The sequence below is a fragment of the Tachyglossus aculeatus genome, chromosome 1 (assembly GCF_015852505.1).
Source record: "Tachyglossus aculeatus isolate mTacAcu1 chromosome 1, mTacAcu1.pri, whole genome shotgun sequence".
In the NCBI taxonomy this organism is placed as follows: Eukaryota; Metazoa; Chordata; class Mammalia; order Monotremata; family Tachyglossidae; genus Tachyglossus; species Tachyglossus aculeatus.
The window spans coordinates 100029489-100048232 of NC_052066.1; the positions used below are offsets into that span (position 1 = coordinate 100029489).

General features: G+C 44.2%; 1 protein-coding gene across 1 annotated transcript in view; it reads right to left on the reverse strand.

Annotated features, from left to right (window-relative positions):
• Positions 1 to 8291, reverse strand: part of PLSCR1 (phospholipid scramblase 1) — a 69216-nt gene extending 60925 nt beyond the window's left edge. The window contains exon 1 of the mRNA XM_038743408.1: positions 8242 to 8291. The gene's annotated coding sequence lies outside the window, so the exon portion shown is untranslated. The remainder of the gene's footprint in view (positions 1 to 8241) is intronic.
• Between the last annotated feature and the right edge of the window lie 10453 nt (positions 8292 to 18744).

Here is an 18744-nt window from a genome sequence, read left to right on the forward strand (position 1 = left end):
GACTCGACTCAAGATGATGTGCTGTTTGGAACCAGACTCCTCGGACTCCGACATAGGACCATCTGCACAAACTTGGGGAAAACAGTTGGACAGGGTAGCTCTGTGTTTGTGTGTGTGTGTGTGTGTGTGTGTGTGTGCGCACGTGTGTGCATGTGTGTGTGTGAATTTACCTCTTCAATCAGACTGAGAATTGAATACCGTAGTGCTTTGGTTTCATTGTGATTTGACTTGTCATTGAGTGCCCGACTGGGTGAGACAGGGTCAAACCTATAGGACAGGTGCCTGACGGGACCAGAGATGGACTTACAGAATAAGTACCTGATGGGGTGAGATGGGGACAGTCCTGTACAAGAGGTGTCTGGCAGGACCAGGGACTGACTCAAAGACTGAGCACCTGACGGTGGAGATGGGCTCATGACAACTGCTGGAGCTGGTAAAGTGGAACTTGGAAGCATGCAAAGATGGAATGCTGCTCCTGCAACCAAAACCACTAGCATCCCAAGCCAGGAATACAGAAGGTATCCCTCGCTCCCATGCCAAGCGAGAGGGTGAGGCCGGGGAGGAGGAGGGGTGTACACTGGATGAGCCGAAACTGGAAGTTGAAACAGCCTGAGAGTGCAGGTATAAATACCTGCAGCCTCTGACCTTCCGGGCAGTGGATCAAGCCATGCAGCAAGTCAGCTGTGTGCCACCTTGGCCCAGAGCGTGGGCTGCCCACTCTGCCGGAACCAAGTGAAGAATGGTGAGTGTCCAGCTGAATGCTCATGGGGCTGGAAGCTAGGGTGCTTTGCCATGCGTATGTAATTCTTAAATATATTCCCCCCGAGTGGGAAATGTACATGAGTGGGAGCTAGGTGCTTCACCAAATGTGAATAAAGCATAAGTGAATTCCTTCCTAGTGGGAAGCATTCCTGAGTGGGAGCTAGGTGCTTTACCACGTGCAAGTAATGCATAAGTGGATTCCTCTAGGGTGGGAAGCGTTTGGGGGTGGCAGCTAGGCGTTTCGCCACAGGCAAGTAATGCATAAATTTATTTCTCCTGTGGCTCAGTGGAAAGAGCACGGGCTTGGGAGGCAGAGGTCATGGGTTCAAATCCCCACTCCGCCAAGTGTCAGCTGTGTGACTTTGGGCAAGTCACTTAACTTCTCTGTGCCTCAGTTACCCCATCTGCAAAATGGGGACTAAGACTGTGAGCCCCACGTGGGACAACCTGATCACCTTTTATCCTCTCCAGCACTTAGAACAGTGCTTTGCACATAATAAGTGCTTAACAAATGCCATCATTATTATTATTAAAAATTAAGTTCAATTTGCCACTGTTTTGCACATAGTAAGTGCCTAACAAATGCCATCATTATTATTATTATTAAAAATGAAGTTCAATTTGCCACTTCCAAAATAATTGAAAAATTATGTCTATCCGGAAAGGGAAGTTCAATTCAGTGCACAGAAAAATTTTGTATTCATTCATTCCATTCATTCAAAAGTATTTATTGAGCACTTACTGTGTGCAGAGCACTGTACTAAGCGCTTGGAAAGTGCAATTCAGCAACAGATAGAAACAATCCCTACCCAACAACGGGCTCACAGTGTAGACAATGGGAACCTTTGACTCTAGCCTCTTTCTCTCGCTGTGCCGATTTCTGAACCCGTCCCCGGGCAACAAGTGATAAGGTAATACATGGAAAAATGCTCTTTGCAAGAATTCATAGACCTTATATATGTGTTGAGTATTTAAAAAATAAAAATATTAGAGATAAAGACACTTGGTGCCTTATTTTGAGACTAGGCATAGGCCATTTGAATGCCAGACTGTCCAATCAATCATTTTTTGAGTGTTTACTTTGTGCAGAGCATTGTACTAAAGTGCTTGGGAGACTACAATATAACAGAGTTGGTAAACATGTTACATGCCCCCAACAAACCTTCAGTCTAGAGGGGGAAACAGTCTTTAATATTAATGAATAAATTACAGATATTTACATAAATTCTGTGGGGCTGAGGGAGGGGTGAATAAAGGGAAAAATCCAAGTGTACGGGTGATGCAGAAGAGAGTGGGAGAAGAGGAAATGAGGAATTAGTCAGGGAAGGCTTCTTGGAGGAGATGTACCTTTAATAAGGCTTTGAAGGAGGGGAGAGTGATCGTCTGTCAGATATGAGGAGGGAGGGATTTCCAGTCCAGAGGCAGGATGTGGGCAAGACACCAGAGGAGAGATAGATGGGCTCAAGATACAGTGAGTAGGTTGGCATAAGACGAGCAAAGAGAGTGGGCTGGCTCGTAGTAAGAAAGCAGCAAGGAAAGGTAGGAGAGGCAAGGTGATTGAGTACTTTAAAACCAATGGAAAGGAGTTCCTGTTTGATGTGGAGATGGATGAGTAACCACTGGAGGTTCTTGAGGAGTCAGGAAACATGGACTGAGTGTTTTTGTAAAAAAACGATCCGGTAGCAGAGAGAAGTATGGACTAGAGTGGGGAAGAGACAGAAGGCAGGAGAGACAGCAAGGAGGCTAATACAGAAATCAAGGATAGATACGGTAAGTGCTTGGATAAACATGGTAGCAGATTGGATGGGTAGGATTGGGTAGATTTTAATGATGTTGTGAAGGTTCAACTGACAGGATTTAGTGTCAGATTGAATATATGGGTTGAATGAGAGCGATGAGTCCACGATAATGCCAAGGCTATGGACTGGTGAGACAGGAAAAATGGTGGTGCTGTCTACAGTGATGGGAAAGTCAGGGGAAAACAGGGTTTGGGTGGGGAGATAAGGAGTTCTGTTTTGGACATGTTAAATTTGAATTGTCAATGAGACATCCAAAAGCCAGGAGGAAATGTGAGACTGCAGAGGAGAGAGATCAGGGCTGGAGATGTTGATTTGGGAGTCAACCGCATAGATCAATTGATCAATTGTATTTATTGAGCACCTACTGTGTGCAGAGCACTATACTAACTGCTTGGCAGGTGCATTCCCTGCCCACAGCGAGCTCACAGTCTAGAGGGGAGAGGGTAGTTGAAGCCATGGGAGCAAATGAGTTCTCTAACCCTGAATTGAATCTTGAGGAACTCTTACAATGAGGGGTTAGGAGGCAGAGAATGAGCAGCCAGAGAGATAGGAGGAGAACCACCAGAAACAGCATGGTTTAGTAGAGCATGGGCCTAATAGTCAGAAGGACCTGAATTCTAATCCCAACTCTACCACTTGTCTGCTGTGTGACCTTGGGCAAGTCACTTCTCTGTTCCTCAGTTACCTCATCTGTTAAATGGGGATTAAGACTGTAGTCTCATTTGGGAGATGGACTGTGTCCAACCTAAAAGCTTGTATCTATCCCAGTGCTTAGAACAATTCCTGGTACATAGTAAGTGCTTAACAAATTCCATTAAGGAAAAAAAAAAACAGGAAAGGATAGTGTCAGTGAAGCCAAGGTTTTTTAATGTTGGAGAAAGGGATGGTTGACAATGCCGAAGGCCACTGAAAGGTCAAGGAAGATTAGCATAGAATGGAGGTCGTTGGATTTGGTAATAAAGAGATCATCTGTGACCTTTGAGATGTCAGTTTCCTTGGAGTGAAGGGGGCAGAAGCCAGATTGGAGGGAGTCAGTGACAGATTTTGAGAAGTGGAACCGGAGATAGCAGGTATAGGCAAATTTCTCAGGGATTTTGGAAAGGAATGGTAGGAGGGAGATAGGGCAATAATTGGAGGGAGCCATGGGATCAAGGGAGAGTTTTTTAGGATTGGGGAGACATGTGCATGTTTGAAAGCAGTGGGGAAAAAGCCACTGGAGAGTTAACAGTTGAATATGGAGGTCTTGGATGGAAGAAAGGAGGGGGCAAGTGCTTTGTTATGGTTGGAAGGGATGGGTTCAGATGTGCAGGTTGAGGGAGTGTATAAAATCAGATAAATGGCAGTGTGCGTGTGTCTGTTTGTGGTAGAGGTTGTGAGAGGTCGTCTCATGTGGGACTCTTTGTGATCTAGGATTAGACAAAAAGTCCTTCTTCTCTCAAGATGTTGACAACAGGGGACTAGACAATCCAACCACTTCTTTCCTCCCTTTTCTTCCTGTCAGGCCTCAGCTCTCCCTGTTAGGGTGGCTGAAATTGAAATTGAGGGGTATGCGTCAGACATGTATTTAAACTGTAGGGGTGGGGTGTAGGAGGAGGAAACTGGAAGAAGTAAGAGGTCAGAGACTGTAAACTCCTTGTGGGCAGTGATCATGTCTACCAACTCTGTTATATTGTAAGCTCCCAAGGGCTTAATGTAGTGCTGTGCACACAGTAAGTGCTCAATAAAGCCAACTAATTGATTGATTATGGGCAGTGGTACAAGAGTGAAATTGTGGGCAGGAAATGTGTCTATTGTTGCATTGTACTCTCCCAAACAGTACAGTGCTCTTCACACAGTAATTGCTCAATAAATGTGATTGACTGACAGAGTCCCCAAGGCAAGGGGATAAAATCAGAGCAGTTAGTGGCAACAGAGAAGGACAATGGCACTGCAACAAGAACACAGCACTTACATATCTGTAATTTATTTTTATTAATATCCACTTCTCCCCCTCTTAAATGTAAGCTTATTGTGGGCAGGGAATGTGTCTGTTTATTGTCATATTGTACTCTCATGTGCTTAGTAAATTGCTCTGCGCACAGTAAATGCTCAATAAATACAGTTGAATGAATGAACCATTATCTCCAGAAAGAGTGTCAGAACCACGGACACTAAAGAACAAAGGAAGTATGTGGGGTGGTGTGAAGTGATAAGATGACTGATCCACCTCTCCTGAAGATCATACCTCAGGAATACTTTATACCAACCCTAAGAGGAAAAGAGGAAACTTGCCTCCAGAGCAGTATCTTGGACGGGCACAGCACAGTGGAAGGTTAAAAGGTGACTTGGTGGGAGGATAGTGGTGGTTTTGCTTGACCCCTCAGGTTGAAGAGAGCATGGGCCGGGGCACTAGTGGGGAATGGCATCTCTCCAATACCTGTCCAGTAAACCATGCTGCTCAGTCAGTCAATCATATTTGCTGAGCACTCACTGCATGCAAAGCATTGTATTAAGTGCTTGACAGTAAGCTTGTTGTGGGCAGGGAATACATCTGTTTATTGTTCTATTGTACTCTCCTAAGCACTTAATACAGTACTCTGCACACCGTTAGGGCTCAAAAATTCAATTGACAGACTGTCTACAATATAATAGACACATTCTCTGTCCACAAAGAGCTTACATCTCATTCTTTGGACAACTCCGCTGGGATACTATGATAGAACGGGTCGTGGCTTCTAGTGAGTGGGGAGTTCTCCTTCAGGAACTCTGGTACACTGTTAACGGGGAAGAGCTTTCAGCAACACTCCCCACCTTCAACGTCATAGTAGTAATTGATCAATCATATTCATTGAGGGCCTACTGTGTGTAGAACACTGTACTAAACCCTTGGGAGAATACAATAGAACAGAGTTGGAAGTCACATTCCCTGCCCACAAGGAGCTTACAGTCTAGAGGGAACTTCAGTCTAGAGTCTTGAATTACATTTAAATCATTAATGTAACGATAATACTTATGGTATTTGTTAAGCGCTTGCTATGTGCCAGGCATGGTACTAGGTGATGAGGTGGATACAAACAAATAGGGTTGGGAGCAGTCCATGTTCCACATAGGGTTTACAGTCTTAATCTCCATTTTACAGATTAGGTAATTGAGGCATGAAGAATTGAAGTGACTTGCCCAAGGCCATATAGCAGACAACAATTAGTGGAGCAGAGATTAGAATCCATGATCTACGGATTCCCAACCCCATGCTTTATCCACTACACCAAGCTGCTTCCCAGAGCACAGTACTAACTACTGCAAAGGAATACTGGCGGTGGGAATTAGACATAATCCCCAGCTCTCAAGGGGCTTACAATTTAAAATGCTCTCCTAAAATCCCACCTCCTCCAGTAACACCTTACCAACTAATTATCACTCCCTGATGCTTATCAACACTTCAGCCCCAGCTTTTAGAGATGTATTAACTCCATACTGAGAACTTTTGTATATGTGCAAATTCAATACCTGGCCACCATCTAAAACTCAATAAGTCCAAGACTGAACTCCTTATCTTCCCTCCCAAACCCTGCCCTCTCCCTGACTTCCCCGTCACTGTAGATGGCACTACCATCCCTCCCATCTCACAAGCCCGCAACCTTGGTGTCGTCCTTGACTTCGCTCTCTCGTTCACCCCACACATCCGTTCCATCACCAAAAGCTGCCGGTCTCAGCTCCACAACATTGCCAAGATCTGCCCTTTCCTCTCCATCCAAACCACTACCCTGCTCATTCAAGCTCTCGTCCTATCCCTTCTGGACTACTGTATCAGCCTTCTCTCCGATCTCCCATCCTCTTGCCTCTCCCCACTTCAATCCATACTTCATGCCGCTGCCCGGATTGTCTTTGTCCAGAAACGCTCTGGGCATGTTACTCCCCCCCTCAAAAACCTCCAGTGGCTACCAATCAACCTGTGCATCAGGCAGAAGCTCCTCACCCTTGGCTTCAAGGCTCTCTATCACCCTGCCCCCTCCTACCTCACCTCCCTTCTCTCCTTCTACAGCCCAGCCCGGACTCTCCGCTCCTCTGCTGCTAACCTCCTCACTGTACCTCGTTCTCGCCTATCCCGCCGTTGTCCCCGGGACCATGTCCTTCCCCTGGCCTGGAATGCCCTCCCTCCACTCATCCAAGCTAGCTCTCTTCCTCCCTTCAAAGCCCTACTGAGAGCTCACCTCCTCCAGCAGGCCTTCCCAGACTGAGCCCCCTTTTTCCTCTTCTCCTCCCCATCCCCCCAACCTACCTCCTTTCCTTCCCCTCCCCACAGCACTTGTATATTTATTTGTACAGATTTATTACTCTATTTAACTTGTACTTATTTACTATTCTATTTTGTTAATGATGTGCATATAGCTTTAATTCTATTTGTTCTGACAATTTTGACACCTGTCTACATGTTTTACTTTGTTGTCTGTCTCCCCCTTCTAGGCTGTGAGCCCACTATTGGGTAGGGACTGTCTCTATATGTTGCTGACTTGCACTTCACAAGAGCTTAGTACAGTGCTCTGCATACAGTAAGCACTCAATAAATACGATTGAATGAATACCTCTATAGCTGTCTCCTCAGTTAACGTATAAGCCCCTTGTCAATCAGTCAGCTGTATTTGAGTGCTTACTGATTTTAGTGTATTTGGGAGAGTACAATGCAATAGAGTTGGAGGACTCAATCCTTGCCCACAAGGTGGGAATGTGCCTTGTGCTTCTTTCTATCTCCCAAGTGCTTAGTACAGTGCACCTCACTCAGTAGGGGCTCAATTAAGAACCATTATTACTATCACAATCAGCAACCTCTGAGGTCAACGACATTCAGACTGTGTGTGCTCTAAATACTCCTGGCTAGTGCAGTGTGGCCTAGTGGATAGACCACAGGCCTGGGACTTGGAAGGATTTAGGTTCTAAACCCAGCTTCACCATTTGACTGCTGTGTGACCTTGGGCAAGTCACTTCACTTCTTTTTACCTCAGTTACCTCATCTGCAAAATGGGGATTAAGACTGTGAGCCCCATGTGGAACAGGGACTGTGTCCAACCTGATTTGCTTGTAACTCCCCCAGCGCTTAGTACAGTCTGTGGCACACAGTAAGTGCATAGCAAATACCACAACTGTTGTTATTATTATTACCCCAGTGCAGACACAATTCATGCTCAAAACGAATCATTGCTTTTTAAAATGCACTTTGAACATTCAAAGAAACTTCAAACACTGGGGGAGACTCAATTATATGGCCAGTGGAAATTGGCTGTGCTGTTAAACCTGTGCTTAGTATTCATTGAAGAGAAGAGAGAAGGCATTCAGACAAAACAACTCTTTTAAAGGAAATGACTGCTTAAAGCAACGGCTTTCCTACAGAATTCTGAGCGAATTCTGCATCCTCAAAGATGGATTAAACAAATTAATCTGTAATGGAAAAAAAAGAAATATTATAACTCATTCTAACACTGTTTTCAAGAGCACATGGCATCAACCCAGTGACAAATGTTTTCAATGAGCATTCAGCTACTGGGAACGGATAATTTCCAGAAAAGAGACCTAAACATGTTGTTTTAAGGAGTCCTTCGTTTCTCATGTCCTTTTCTTGTCATAGCTGGCTTTACCAAAGCAGATCAGGACATTCTAAAAATACATTCCAAGAACAGAAGAAATCATTGCACCAGAGAGCACTCACCACTCATGCCAGTCAGTTTACTTTCAGGATCAGAATCGTGGCAGAATTGTAAGATAAAGAAAGCGGAAATGGGAACCGAGCATTCATGACAATCTAGCTTCTCCACCAGATTACTTTCAGGCTGGTGTTTATTCTTTGCTATAGACAATTATTAACACTTCAGGTTCACAGACGCAGCTGGCACACACACCTCCATATAGCCAACTGCCCTTCATTTTCAAAGGTGATGGAATTGTTAATGAGGTCCCATAGGTTGATGATGCAAATTGGACTGAAAAGGCCAATCAGTCCTTTCCATTGAGTGCTTACCTTGTGTAAAACACTTAGGACAGAACAATACAATAGAGTTGATAGATACTGTCCCTTTCCCAAAGGATCATGTATATATGTTTGTACATATTTATTACTCTATTTATTTATTTATTTTAATTGTACATATCTATTCTATTTATTTTATTTTGTTAGTATGTTTGGTTTTGTTCTCTGTCTCCCCCTTTTAGACTGTGAGCCCACTGTTGGGTAGGGACTGTCTCTATATGTTGCCAACTTGTACTTCCCAAGCGCTTAGTACAGTGCTCTGCACATAGTAAGCGCTCAATAAATACGATTGATTGATTGATCTTACAGCCTAGAGGAAGATTAATACCTAACTCTCCTTAAAGCATTGTTTACACATAAGGAATGACCCTTACTGCCTTATTGTGTTTTGACCCATTGTCAGAGCATGTTCCTATTTTTGAACCTGACTCTTGGACTCCAAAGAGAGCAACCCATCAATTAATCAACTGCACTTATTGAGCACTTGCTGAGCAGAGCATTCATTCATTAGTGTTTATTGAGCATTTACTGTGTGCAGAGCACCAGAATAATAGCATTTGTTAAACACTATGTGCTAAGCACTGTTCTAAGTACTGGGGTAGATAGAAGGTAATCAGTTTGTCCCATGTGGGGCTCACAGTCTTAATCTCCATTTTGCAGATGAGATAACTGAGGCACAGAAAAGTGAAACGACTTGCCCAAAGTCACAAACTGACAAGTGGCGGAGCTGGGATTAGAACCCACGACCTCTGACTCCCAAGCCTGTGCTCTTTCCACTAATCAATCGTATTTATTGAGCGCTTACTGTGTGCAGAGCACTGTACTAAGCACTTGGGAAGTACAAGTTGGCAACATATAGAGACGGTCCCTACCCAACAGTGGGCTCACAGTCTAGAAGGGGGAGACAGAGAACAAAACAAAACATATTAACAAAATAAAATAAATAGAATAGATATGTACAAGTAAAATAGAGTAATAAATATGTACAAACATATATACATACATACAGGTGCTGTGGGGAAGGGAAAGAGGTAAGGCGGGGGGTGGAGGGGGGAGGAGGGGGAGAGGAAGGAGGGGGCTCAGTCTGGGAAGGCCTCCTGGAGGAGGTGAGCTCTCAGTAGGGCCTTGAAGGGAGGAAGAGAGCTAGCTTGGTGGATGTTGGGAGGGAGGGCATTACAGGCCAGGGGGATGACATGGGCCGGGGGCCGACGGTGGGACAGGCGAGAACGAGGCACGGTGAGGAGATTAGTGGCAGAGGAGCGGAGGGTGCAGGCTGGGCTATAGAAGGAGAGAAGGGAGGTGAGGTAGGAGAGGGCGAGGTGATGGAGAGCCTTGAAGCTGAGGAGTTTCTGCCTGATGCGCAGGTTGATTGGTAGCCACTGGCCACTAAGCCATGCTGCTTCTCATACTATGCTAAGCGCTCTGGAGACTGTAATATAACAGAGTTGGTAGGCATGTTCCCTGCCCACAAAGAGCTTACAGTCCCTGCTCAGTTTTTGATTGCTGTCTTCCCGACTGGTCTGTCCACTGCAGCGTTTCGCCAGGAGTACTCTGTCATCACATTGTTTGAGACTATGCTACACCATGTCTTTAAAGCATTTATTCTGCCAACTGTGGCTTGTGGGTGTCCCATTTCAGTTCAGCTTATAGTAAGCTTGTTGTGGACAGAGAATGTGTCTGTTTATTGTAATATTGTACTCTCCCAAGCACTTAATACTGTGCTCCATACACAGAAAGCACTCAAATACGATTGAATGAATGAAGCTGTTTGGATACTCTGCTGTTGTTCTCCTCTTCTGTCTCTCGCAGTGGAGGTGCCTTCCCTTCTATGAGTGTTGCCTTAAATGTTGGTTACCTGATGCTATTGCGAGATCTGCTTGGTGGCTCTCTTGTCCTTCCAATTGATTTAGCATATGGCTCACAAATGGCACTGGTAAAAATGTTCAAAAACCTGAGAAGCAGCATGGCCTAGTGGATAGAGCATGGGTCTTGTAATCAGAAGGATATGGGTTCTGATCTCCCTTCTGCCAATAGTCGGTGACCTTTGGCAAGTCACTTAGCTTCTCTGTGCCTCAGTTCCCTCATCTGTAAAGTGGGGATTAAGACTGAGGTCCATGTAGGACATGGACCGTATAATAATAATTATGGTTTTTAGACTGTGAGCCCACTGTTGGGTAGGGACTGTCTCTGTATGCTGCCAGCTTGTACTTCCCAAGCGCTTAGTACAGTGCTCTGCACACAGTAAGTGCTCAATAAATATGATTGATTGATTGATTGATTGATTAAGAGCTATGTGCTGTGGTCAAGCCTTAACCCTGCTCGTATATAAGTGCTTAGCAAATACCATCATTATCATTATTAGTAGAAGTAGTATTACTGTCACTGAATATGTATACTGATTAGTTGTGCTGAGTTCCACCCAGGAAATCAGTGGCTGGCAAGGCCATAATCTAACTTATCAGCATCCTCATCAACAACCAATGCCACTGTAGTCCTGGGGCCTCATATTACCAGCAAACCCTAACAGCAATAAATTACTGGCTGCACCCCATAGCCTTGAAGCCCAACACTTATGCTTGCTGAAGACTTCTTGCTGAAGACTTCTTCAGCCATAGAGTGTCTGCTAGATGACCCAAAGCCGATAATGAAGGAGCTTGGTGTATAATGAGAGGCTAATTAAGACAACAACAAACGGGCGGAGCGGCACGTGATGTGCCAATCCAACGCACGAACAAATAGGACTTGAGGGACTTGGTACTGTGTCACCCAGGAAGTGGGAGCAGCGGGAAATATAAGGATGGTCTCATCCTCAGTTCTTTGTCTTTGGCTACCAAACAGCCACTGACCTTATGTTGCAACAAAATGAATAAAAGGCTGGTCTAACCTGACTCATTACTTGGAATATTTTCCAGCAGTGCCAGGCACTGTACTAAGTGCTAGGTTGGATACATTAAGTGATAGGGTGGTAGAGAGGCAGCGTGGCTCAGTGGAAAGAGCCCGGGCTTTGGAGTCAGAGGTCAAGGGTTCAAATCCCAACTCTGCCTATTGTCAGCTGTGTAACTTTGGGCAAGTCACTTCTCTGTGCCTCAGTTACCTCATCTGTAAAATGGGGATGAAAACTGTGAGCTCCACGTGGTACAACCCGATCACCTTGTAACCTCCCCAGCACTTAGAACAGTGCTTTGCACATAGTAAGTGCTTAATAAATGCCATCATTATTATTATTATTACTGCAAGCAAATTGGGTTGAACACAATCCCTGTCCCACATAAAGCTCACAGTCTTAATCCCCATTTTGCAGATGAAATAACTGAGGCACAAGAATGTAAAATGACTTTCCCAAAGCTGACAAGTGGCGGGGTTAGGATTAGAACCCATGACCTTCTGACTCCCGGGATCTTGCTCTATCATTCATTCAGTTGTATTTATTGAGCACTTACTGTGTGCAGAGCAATGTACTAAGCACTTGGAAAGTTCAATTTGGCATCAGTTAGAGACAATCCCTACCCAACAATGGGCTCACAGTCTAGAAGGAGGAGACAGACAACAAAACAAAACAAGTGGACAGGCACTACACCATGCTGCTTCTTAGCTTCTATCTACTCCAGTACTTTGTACAGTGCCTGGCACATAGTGCTGAATAAATAACCATACAACAATAAAACCAAAAGTGTCTTCAGTAATGTGTCCAGCACTCACTATTATATAGTGAATATTGAATAGTGTATTCCTATACACTATTGTATAGGAAACCACATCAACTGTACTTCAGTCCCCCCTCAAACTGCTGATCTTGTGGATTTTGTGTTTTTACTTTGCCTGTTTCTGAACCACAAGATAATGCATAAATGGCAGAATTTACTGACTGCATTAAATGATGGTTGCTGCAAATTTTGGTGCTGTAGAACGTTTCCCAAGACTACACTGGTTTATAGCTTCAGTTTTATTCCTTTTAAAATTGTCAAAGCAAAGCACTGTGCCAAGTTTGCAAAAAGTGATTCAAAACAATTTCATGTCATTTTGTGCTTGTTGCTCAAGAGCTCAGTCATCTGCAGGCAGAGGACCAAGAAACACTGCCAAGTTGCATTCTCTCACCCTGAGATCATGTTGGGGTCATGAAGTTAGCACAGAAATTACGCTTTCATATGGGGAAAACCCTGTGAAAGTTTGGGAATTGACTCTACATTCCTGCAGCTTAGAGGAAATCAGATGACCTAGAGACGGTAATAATTGCTAGTGAATTGGCAGTGGTTTCTGCTGCTGGCACCAGCTTTTGTAGCAGAGACTGACCCCACTTCCTAACTCCGTAGTAAACTGAAGTTTAGGTAATCATCATCATCAATCGTATTTATTGAGCACTTACTATGTGCAGAGCACTGTACTAAGTGCTTGGGAAGTACAAATTGGCAACATATAGAGACAGTCCCTACCCAACAGTGGGCTCACAGTCTAAAAGGGGGAGACAGAGAACAAAACCAAACATACTAACAAAATAAAATAAATAGAATAGCTATGTACAAGTAAAATAGAGTAATAAATATGTACAAACATATATACATATATACAGGTGCTGTGGGGAAGGGAAGGAGGTAATGATAATGACACTCCCAGGTGACACATACCCTAGGGAAGACAACCTGGAAAAATCCCTCTTTCTTTCACCTTCTTCCTTCCAGCCCCATTTCCACACATCCAGGCAGCCTAGATCAGCATTCCACAAATGAAGCCTGAGATGAACAGTACCCCAGCTTTCGCCAAAAGCACTAGTAGTAGTAGCTGTGATAGTATGTATTAAGTGCCTACTGTGTGCTGTGCAAAGTATTAAGGACTGGGAAAGAACCAAACCGTTACCTTGTTAGTACAATCACTCATCATATCCAGACTGGATTACTGCATCGGCCTCTTTTCTCATCTCCCAACCTCCTGTCTCTCCCCACCTTGCCCTTCCTACCTCACCTCCCTTCTCTCCTACAGCCCAGCCCTCACGCTCCATTCATCTGGTGCTAACCTACTCACTGTGCCTCATTCTTGCCTGTCCTGCCGCCGACCCCTGGCCCACATCTTATCTCTGGCCTGGAATGCCCTCCCTCTTCACATCCACCAAATTAACTCACTTCCCCCCGCTTCAAAGCCCTACTGGGAGCTCACCTCCTCCAGGAGGCATTTCCAGATTGAGCCCCCCTTTTCCTCTGCTCCTCCACCCCTCCCCATCATCCCAACTCCCTCCCTCTGCTCTACCCCCTCCCTGCCCCACAGTACTTGTGTATATATGCACATATTTAATAGTCTGTTGATTTTATGTGTATATATTTTTAATTCTATTTATTTATATTGATCCTATTGATGCCTGTCTACTTTTTCCTGTTTTGTTGTCTGTCTCCCCACTTCTAGACTGTGAGCCTGTTGTTGGGTAGGGACTGTCCCTATCTGTTGCTGAATTGTATTTTCCAAGCGCTTCGTACAGTGCTCTGCACACACTAAGCACATAATAAATATGATTAAATGAATAAATGAATACCAAACAGGGAAGAGTGTAGCCTAGTGGAAAGAGCATGGGCCTGGAAGGTCAGAAGACCTGGGTTCTAATCCCACCTCAGCCACTTGTCTACTGTATGACTTTGGGCAAGTCATTTAACTTGTCCATGCCTCAGTTACTCATCTATAAAGACTGTGAGCTCTATGTAGAACAGAGACTCGATTATCTTGTATCTACTCCAACACTTAGTACAGTGCCTGGCATATAGTAAGCATTTAACAATTACCCTAAAAATATATGTGGGGGAATTAGATGAGGAACATTCAACAAAGATGGGAAAACTATGACAGCCAAAATACCAAACAGAAGTGTAAAACAAGGTTGTCAGTCCTCCGCCCATGGCCTGGTGGAATTCCTAGACTTGGCTGTGGTTCTTGGGAAACGAGGCTTGGATGTTGTAATTGGTGAATGTTTACGTACAAGAATCTTAAAGATCTCTGGATTGTCCAGATGGAGAGTCAGGGTTACAGAGTGGCTTAAAATAGGTGCCATAATCTCTAGTCTCGGTTTCACTTATTATTTCCCTCAATGGCATCCAAAATTAGCTTAAACACCTGAGGAATTTCCTCCTGCTTGTTGCTGCTGATGAGCTAATGGAGGTACGGTTTGGAGGGCAAATCTATCACCAACAGTCAGTATTTGGGCAACCACCAGGCCTGCCCTTCTGTTCGAGATTCAACCTGTATCCTAGAAAGATGCCATCCATGGATGTACCTGTGACCTTTTTTAAGGGTGTGAGAAAATCGAGGCATACCTCAGTAGAGAAGTCTTTGGCTTCTATTGGTAAGAACCTCTGTAATTTATTTATTTATATTAATGTCTGTCTCCTCCTCTAGACTGTAAGCTTGTTGTGGGCAGAGATGTGTCTGTTTATTGTTGTATTGTACTCTCCCAGGCCTTTAATGCACCCAATAAGCACTTAAATACGATTAACTGACTTCACTTCTCTGGACCTCAGTTACCTTATCTGTAAAATGGGGATTAGTCTTGTAAACCCCAAGTGGGACATGGACTATGTCCAACCTTATTAGCTCATGTCTATCTCAACACTTAGTATAGTGTCTTGCACATAGTAAATGCCTAATGAATACCATTAAAAAATGAATAAAACAACAAAAAATGTGGTCAGTTCCAAGAAAAGTTTGTAAAACTAGAGTAAGGGCCAATATCTGGTTCCTGATTTCAAGAGGGGCCTGGCTGTGAGCCCTGAGGGATTATTCTGCTCTAAGCCACCCATGAGGGAATGCAGAGCTGACCTCTGCATGAAGTAAATGCTCAGTAAATACCACTGAACTGATAGGAATAGCATATCTCTCTCTTAGAACTAAGATAAGAAGAACTGGGTATTGGTTAAGTGCTTCTTGTGTGCCAAGGATTAAAGTAGACAGAAGATAAGCAGGTCAGACATAGACATGACTAACATGGGGCTCACAATGTAAGTAGAAAAGAGAATAGGCATTGAATCCCCTTTTTATAATAATAATGATGCTATTTGTTAAGTGCTCACTATGTTCTAAACACTGTTCTAAGTGCTGGGGTAGATACAAAGTAATCAGGTTGTCCCACCTGGGCTCACAGTCTTAATCCCCATTTTACAGATGAGGTAACTGGGGCACAGAGAAGTTAAGTGACTTGCCCAAAGTCACGCAGCTGACAAGGGGTGAAGCTGGAATTAGAACCCATGCCTTCTGACTCCCAAACCTGTCTTTCCATTAAGCCATGAGGACATTCGGACACAGGGAAATGACTTGCCCAAGTTCACACAACAGGCAAGTTGCTGTGTGGCCTTGGGCAAATCACTTTACAAAATGGGGAATAAGACCGAGCCTCATGATTTGAATAAGCAGGAATGAAGCTGTACCCTCAGTTTGTGTTAGATTTTCAAGGAATAGAAGAGACCCCTTGAACAGATAATGAAAGATGCTGTTGAAATGAGGAGGCAGCATAAATCAGACATGGATGTGATCTGCATCTCCTCTCAAGGACTCATGCCAGGAGGACCTCATTAAGCTTAGAAAATCCAAAGCACCATGTCCAGTTGCAGAAATTCATGAAGAAGGTAACTTCTCTATCACCAGCTAAAATCAAATCAGATTAAGAAATCTTACATCAGTTTTTGAAACAGACAAATGTATAAACATGATAGAAGAAAGTACTGATTTGGCAGGGGAAAGGGGAGAGAGAGAGAGGGAGAAGGAGAGAAAGAGAGAGAGAGAGAGAGAGAGAGAGAGATAAAAAAGACACCTGAGTAATATTTGTTGGAATCGGAAGCTCACTGTTTACTAGACTCTCTAGAAGTTAGATGAGTAACTGGAAAGCCGTAATTTTTCCCCATTTAAACATCCCAGTAAAGCCATTAACCCTAGGGAAATGTTATTGTATCTCCTTCACTGCCTAGAATGAACCCTAAGTGACAGAGTCTCATTTAACCGTAAACACATTCATAAACCCATTTTATGCATTCTTTCCTTATCTGATCCAACCCTTGGTCTCTCAGTCATCACAGAGTCTAGTTAAATCCTAACATGATTATTGTGGGGAGTCAGAATTAGATTTCCTTCTTCCCCTGGCTCCCCAGAAGGACTCAATCCTAGACACATTTGATTAGGGGCTTTGCTCTGGTTTGCTACAACTCTAGGAGGTCAGTCTAATCAATGGTAAGGATTTGTGCTTTCTGTGTGTACTAAATAAAACACTGCCCTTGCACTCAGGGAGCTTAAGATATGGAAAATGCTGTATTCTAAGTCCCTTAAGGGCAGGAATCATGTCTTTCACTCATTCATTTGTTCATTCATATTGAGAGCTTACTATGTGCAGAGCACTGTACTAAGCACTTGGAAAGTACAATTCACTAACAGAGACAGTCCCTGTCCACAGGAAGCTCACAGTCTAGAAAAGGGGAGACAGACAATAAAACAAGTAAACAGGCATCAATAGCATCAATATAAATAGAATTATAGCTATGTACACAGTATTAATAAAATGAAAAGAATAACAAATGTGTACATATATACACAAGTGCTGTGGGGCGGGGAGGAGGGTAGAGCAGAGGGAAGGAGTAGAGGCAATGGGGAGGGGAGGAAGAGCCGAGGAAAAGGGGGGTTAAGTCTGGGAAGGCCTCCTGGAGGAGGTGAGATTTCAGTAGGGTTTTGAAGGGGGGGAAGTGTGCTAGTTTGCTGGATGTGAGGAGGGAGGGCATTCCAGGCCAGAGGTAGGACGTGGGCCAGGGGCCGACGGCAGGACAGGCGAGAACGAGGCACAGTGAGGAGGTTAGCGGCAGAGGAGCGGAGGGTGCATGCTGGGATGTAGAAGAAGAGAAGGGAGGTGAGGTAAGAAAGGGCAAGGGGATGGAGAGCTTTGAAGCCAATAGTGAAGAGTTTTTATGTCCTTTTGAATGGTATTTGTTAAGCACTTACTATGTGCCAGGCACAGTACTAAAAATTGGGGTAGATACAAGATAATCATGTTCTTGTCCTACACAGGGCTCACAGTCTTAATCCCCATTTTACAGATGAAGTAACTGAAGCACAGAGAAGTGACTCATCCAAGGTCACACAGCAGACAAGTTGCAGAGTTGGGACTAGAACCCCGGTCTTTTGACTCCCAGGCCCGAGTTCTCTCCCTTAATCCAAACTGCTTCCACTCTATTGTACTTTTCCAAGAAAATCAGTAGTATTTATTGAGTGCTTACTGTGTGCAGAACACTGTATTAAGCACTTGGGAGAGTACAATATAAACAGAGTTGGCAGACAGCCTCCCTACACACAACAAGCTTACAGTCTAGAGAACCATAATCATAACTAGGGTGGATACAAGCAAGTCTCTGTCCCACATAGGGTTCACAGTCTCAATCCCCATTTTACAGATGAGGGAACCGAGGCACAGGGAAGCAATGTGACTTGCCCAAGATCACACAGCAGGCAGGTGGCAGGGTCAAGATTAGAACCCATGACCTTCTGACTTCTAGGTTCATGCTCTAGCCACTACATAATGTGTACAGAGCAATGTGCATGAAGTGCTCAATAAATGATATTAATTGATTAGTCATCAATTACTGATCCAATTTTACCTTACTCTGTAACCCTTTCTTCCTTAGGATGCCTCAACTGAATGGCTTGGGCCTCAGACGCTGAAAGTGAATGCTTCACTTGTCATGCTGCCTCAAACCCTTGAAGCTGTGGAGCAGGCTCACCTCACTCGGCTCCTAGGTAATAATAATTATAATAATAATGATGGCATTTATTAAGCACTTACTATGTGCAAACCACTGTTCTAAAAACTGGGGAGGTTAAAAGGTGATCAGCTTGTCCCACGGGGGGCTCACAGTCTTCATTCCCATTTTACAGATGAGGTACCAGGCACAGAGAAGTTAAGTGACTTGCCCAAAGTCACACAGCTGACTAGTGGAGCCGGGATTTGAACCCATGATCTCTGACTCCAAAGCCCGGACTCTTTCCACTGAGCCATGCTGCTTCTCCCAGTGTAATGGACCTGCCATAAACAGTGAAGCAGTCAAGCCAAACACTGTGAGCCCGTTGTTGGGTAGGGACCATCTCTATATGTTGCCAATTTGCACTTCCCAAGCCCTTAGTACAGTGCTTTGCACACAGTAAGCGCTCAATAAATAGGATTGAATGAATGAATGAATT